The following is a 6,007-nucleotide window of genomic DNA, read 5'->3' as shown; positions in this document are numbered from 1 at the left end:
TATATATTTATAATACATATTATATATTTATATCATATTGTATATATTATTACAATTAATTTATATTAATTCACATTATTCATATAATATTATTGAATTTGCACCTGAGCAGATTGCAGCAAAGGCATGTAGCTCATGAAATTTTCTTTTTTGATACATTTTTTGACAACTGCTGTTCTATTTTGCTTAATCACTTATGGATATTACAGTAGACCTGGTTGAATCAAAACATCAAAGACTCCTGTGTGGATGTACCTGACTTCACCCTAGTATGTGCAGACTGAGATGCTGAGGCACGTGGCAAAACAAAAGGTGGAGGACTTGTTTTATTTGTGAACAAGAGATGGTGTAACCCTGGTCATATTACTGTCAAGGAAAGGATATGTTGTCAAGACACCAAGCTTTTGGCAGTTGTTCCAAGAGAGTTTATTCATGTCCTCACCATACTTGTTTACATTCAACCAAGAGCAAATGCTAATGTTCAATGGGAAGTTATCCATGAAACTGTTGCCAGGATACAAACTCAACACTCTGAGGCCCCCATTATAATATCAGGAGATTTTAACCATGTGATTCTCACCTCACACCTGAATGGATTTTCTCAGTTTGTCAACTGTCCTACTAGAGAACGTAAAACACTTGCACTGCTGTGTGCGCCAGTGTCAAGGAGACCTGCGCTAAAGAGGAGAATAAAGCAGCTTAAGGAAGCCTACAACAACAAAATAGAGAGAAATATACAACACAACATCAAAGAGGTGTGAAGGAGAATTAAAAACTTCACTGGCTACAACCATTGGACAGAGCCAATGAACTCTAGGTTTGACACTGCCACAAATACCTCAGCCTGTTCCTCCATACTCCTTCATTCTTCCTCAATAATGTCTGCAAAAAGATACTGCACGATTTCTTAACATATTGTAGCAAGTGTGCTGTTTTATGCTGCTGTTTACTGCATAAAGCACAAGGATAAAAGGCAGCTGAACAAAGTGGTGCAAAAAGCTGGTTCAGTGACTGGAATGAGGCTGGACTCACTGGAGGCTGTGCTGGAGAGATGCACACAGAAAAAGATAGAGGCCATCCTGGAATACACTGGTCATCCCCTTCACAACATCCTGATGGAGCAGAGAAGCAGCTGCAGTAGACAACTCACCTCACTGTGCTGCAGGACTGAACAATACAGGGGACCCTTCATCACCATTGCCATCAGGGTCTACGACATGGCAGATGACATTTGACAACTCTTACTACTGACCTATTAACTACAAGGCTACCTTTGGGGATGAATAAGATTTATCTCATCTCATGTCTTTATCTTTTTGTAATTCAGTGTCTTTTTGAACAAATAAAATTTCAGAGGATGAAAACATTGATAGTAAAGAAAGTTTCAACATATTAAATTATATGCTACTCTCAGCAAGAAGACCCAAAAAACACAAACCAATACCAGCTGACATCGGGCATTATGTGTCATATCATTATGAACAGATATCATGGGGCTGACACATTGACACAACCATACACACTCACATTCCCAGCCGTGGGCATTTCAGAGTCGTCAGTCAACCTAACCTGTATGTCTATGGACCGTGGGATTAAAGCACCCATAGAAAGCCCACACAGACATGGAGAGACCATGCAAGCAAGGTCCTGGGTCAGAGAGGGTTCAAACCCAAAAGCTTCTTCCTCTCAGGCAACGGTTTTTACCACTGCCTCACAAGGAATACATGTTTAGTGTATGGGAATAATCCTAAAAATCAAGTTTAAGGATGTTAAAAAAGGAGACCCAGCACATTTATGCCAAGCTAACAGTACAAGACTACTGGAAAACTACCATCAGTTTGCCATTTTATAAAATCTGTGGTGAGTTCTAGTTCAGATCCACTTGTTGTCAATGTTGAGCTCAGAATACCTGATAAAGTGAGTTGACTTTACAGATTTGTGAAGGTACAGATATGTAAAATGTTGCTAGACATTTTATCTTCCACCACAAATGTGAAACTTATTGTCACTAAGTATATTAGCAACCCACAGACAGTAGTGTTATAATAGTCTACTCAACATAAAGCTACAACATGGTGTCAGAAGATGGAGTTATGGCATAGGCCAAGGACAATGATGAAGATTTGCCAAGAGCTAATAGGTGCTAACTTGTGAACATGGAGCACTGATATACTCACTGCATGCAGAGAAAAATCATAAAATGATATTAACAAAATTTTTTCTACTACTATATAAAGTTAGACTACATCATTGGGTGGAGATATAGAAGACACTTTCTGGTGTGTGTAATCTGGCATAACACCACTAGAAGGCAGCTTTAGTCAAGTTCTCACCCTTTTTGTCTATACCTCTGTTGCCTTCACCCTGTCTCTGTGTACATGCAGAGAAATGTGTATGTGGAAACAAGGAGAAATGTAATGACAGCGAGGGAAAGCAAGATGAGAGGAAGCAATTTAAAAGGCAGGACTCACTGGAGGCTGTGGTGGAGAGATGCACATAGAAAAAGATAGAGGCCATCCTGGAATACACTGGTCATCCCCTTCACAACATCCTGATACTCTAGAGAAGCAGCTGCAGTGGACGACTCACTTCACTGCACTGCAGGACTGAACGATACAGGAGATGCTTCATCCCCACTGTCATCAGGCTCTACAACACCTTAGCCAATGGCAGATGACAACTGACTATTTCATTACTGACTTACTAATTAACTACAAGACTACTTTAATTTCCCTTTGGGAATGAATAAAGTTTATCTTATTTTATCTTAGCTTATCTTATTTAGAGTACATGTAAGGTCTTCAGGACGTTTCACTGTGAAATGGAGCGTCTGTGTGTAAGAGAGATTTAGTTCAAAAGAAGGGCCAAGCAGTTTAGAAGTTTTAGTGTTTCCTAAAAATGTTTCCCAAAGCAATAATTGAGCGCATGAAAATTCATGTACAGAAGCATTCTGTTATGTTATCTGTTGGAAGTTAGTTTGATGATAGAGACTTACTACTCAATAGTGCATATTACAATTACTGCATTAATCTGTGTGTTTGTGATCGCTTAAAGGAGGTCAGCATTCAATACGTATATAGCACAGTTTGACAAATTTGCATAAAGTTTTAAATGACTATTACTGGAACATTAGAATTTTCCTTTGGGGATGAATAAAGTCCTTTCTTTCTTTCTGTCTGTCTGTTTGTCTGTCATTTTGATATAGTTTGTACAAGATAAATCAAATCAAAAGCAAAACTGAAAAGAATAAAAGACCAGAAGCAGGAAACACTGCAAAGTAAGATTCCATGGGAGGAACTGAGTGCAGGTTGTGGTTATATGCATAAAAACTAATTTAATTTAATTTAGTGAACCTGCAACCATGTGACAACAGCATACCAGTTCTGGCCAGTGAGACACGCATTTCTGTCTTTCAACACACCATTGCAGCTGCGTTGGTTTTAAGTTCACTAAAACGCTGAGGCCACTTCTCATCTTCTAAGTATTTATTGCTACTACAAAGGGCTGCAAGTCCCACCTGAAGGCCCCAGGTCAATAAAAGAGGCTGCTGAGCTGGTTGAACCCTCCTCACTACCTTCAGAAACAATGGGCCTATCCCGGCTCTCTTTGGGCAAAAGGAAGGGGTATACCCTGGACACGTCACGAGTACATCACAGGGCCACACATAGCTAAACCACCAGGTGGTTCGATCCTTGGCTTCCCTGGTCCATAGGCTGAAGTGTCCTTAGGCAAGACACTGAACCCCAAGTTGGCCCATGTGGCTCTTCCACCGATGTATGAATGTATGAGTGAGTGGGTAAATAAGCAAACGGTGTAAAAGCGCTTTGCGTATACTTGAGTGTAGAACAGTGAGACGCAAGTATAAGACCATTTACCACACAATCATTCCTATGGGCAATTTAGAATTGCCAGTTGACATGACATACATCTTGACTGGAGTCCTTGACTGGACTGTGGGAGGAAACCACCCAGAGAAAACCCATGCAAGCACGAAAAGGCCACTGCTGGGTTCGAACCAGAAACCTTCTTGCTGTGAGGCAACCACCAAGCCAGCCCATGGATACCAGCAGAAGGTGCAAAGAAAGAGGAAGAGAGAGGACGGTACTAAGTATGAGAGAAAGAAGGCACAAAATTCAATGTTGATTTAATATTGGATGTTACTTTAATATTTGAAATTGCAGAGCCAATGTCTATAATCATTAATCATCCCGCAGTGACCAATATTTCATATTTGTGATATATTGTGATGGTACAGTACCTACACCAGCATACATAGCAAGAGTAGCTTCTGTGGTAGTAAATATAACACATGGGCTTCATTTGATTTACAAAACAAACAGTTACTTAACATCTAGAAAAAAAAAACTGCAGGGCTATGAAATATACAGCTTTCTGGTTAGCATTAACAATATTCTAATCATTGTTGCAGTTGATAAAATGTAATTGCCACTTGTGTTAGCTTTCTACCTGACAGAAATATATTTTGTTCTCCAAGAAAATAATTTTGTGTCTCTACATACTTCTCCTTTAAACAGTTCAAAGTGAACAGTGTTCTGTGGTCCTGCAACCCTTTAAATGGCTGACCAACCAACAGAAGCAGTAAATTTCACTAATGACTATCCGATGGTCTTTAATTCTCCATTTGGGAGGAGAGGAAATGTCAGGCCTGATGAAAAGGTTAATGTGGCTTTCCCCCACTAATAAACATGCCTTGATCAAAGAACAATGCAATTAAAAGCTTCATTTTATTCACTGGACATACATGCACACTCACACACACATACTGTATGCATATCTGCAGATAAAACAATTCCCCAATCAGATTTTGAATTTTGAACTAAACTGTTGAAGCGAATGAAATGGTCTTTTAGATACAGACTGAGAAGGAATAGAGGTTAATGAATTTACAGAGGAACATATTTAGATTGGTCCGAAAATGTTATATACATAATAGGTAAAACAGATTAAACTGCTAATATTAAAGATTGACCAGAAAATGGAATGATCACAGCAAAATGACTGCAAACTGATGAAGCATCATCTAGCTTTTAGTAAAATCAAGATCATACTGAATAATACATTTCTGCCACGTTCTCAGACAAACAACATAAACCTACATTTTTAATACCCTGAAGACATTAAATTTACTGTAAAAGTATATTTTATATACTGTGAAAGTATGTCTAGTTTGTTTTTGCTCCTGAAGGCTTTGTGTGTGACTGAGAAGGAGCTATAGCCAATAATTCAGGTCAAATAATGTGTTCAACCAAGATTTTTCCACGCAGTTTATTTTCTCTAGTCTAATTTCACTAATGCATGAAGAGAATTTTAGAAATCAGCCCCTTGAGGTAAAAAGATTGCTTTTACCATATCATATTTACCATCATATATCAGGTGTAAAGGGTTTTTCCTGGCTTGGGCCAGAATAATTTAAGAAGGAACAAAAGTGTGCTGTTATTGCTGACATCAGACTAAGACAAGCTGCTGAGCTGTTCCGCATCAGCTGATGCATACTCTCTATTCCCCCACAGTACAATGCACACATATGTACACACACACATTGAAACCCTAAACATATGCAGAAGACCAAGAGAGGGTCTGCTGGAGCAGCTGGAGACCCACTTACCCATAAAGACAGGAGAAAACAGGGTCAGTAAAGAGTTGGGGTGTGTGCCAACACACTGCTGTTGTTGCAGTTTTCAGTCTTCCATCATGTTTATCGTTTTCAAACCAGCATCATACAGATAGCCGTTTAATGTTCTACATTATTCAAAAGAAACATGAATAGTGGTTTGTCCCATGTAATTGTTTTTAATTCTGTTTGGAGGATCTGTGTTTTTGTGTGGGAGTGATTCTTCTTTTTCTGAGTGGAACTGTGTGTATGAGAAAAGAGATCATCCTGTGTGATTGGTTGTTCCAGGAGGAGGAGGCTGCCAGCAATTGGTCCATTTAGCACTTCCTGAAGTCTAAATATGCCTGGGTTCCAACAGTCCAGTGGCAGCTTTTG

Source organism: Mastacembelus armatus, chromosome 6, assembly GCF_900324485.2.
Source record: "Mastacembelus armatus chromosome 6, fMasArm1.2, whole genome shotgun sequence".
In the NCBI taxonomy this organism is placed as follows: Eukaryota; Metazoa; Chordata; class Actinopteri; order Synbranchiformes; family Mastacembelidae; genus Mastacembelus; species Mastacembelus armatus.
The sequence above is the reverse complement of the archived record's forward strand: the minus strand, read 5'-3'. Positions refer to the sequence as shown.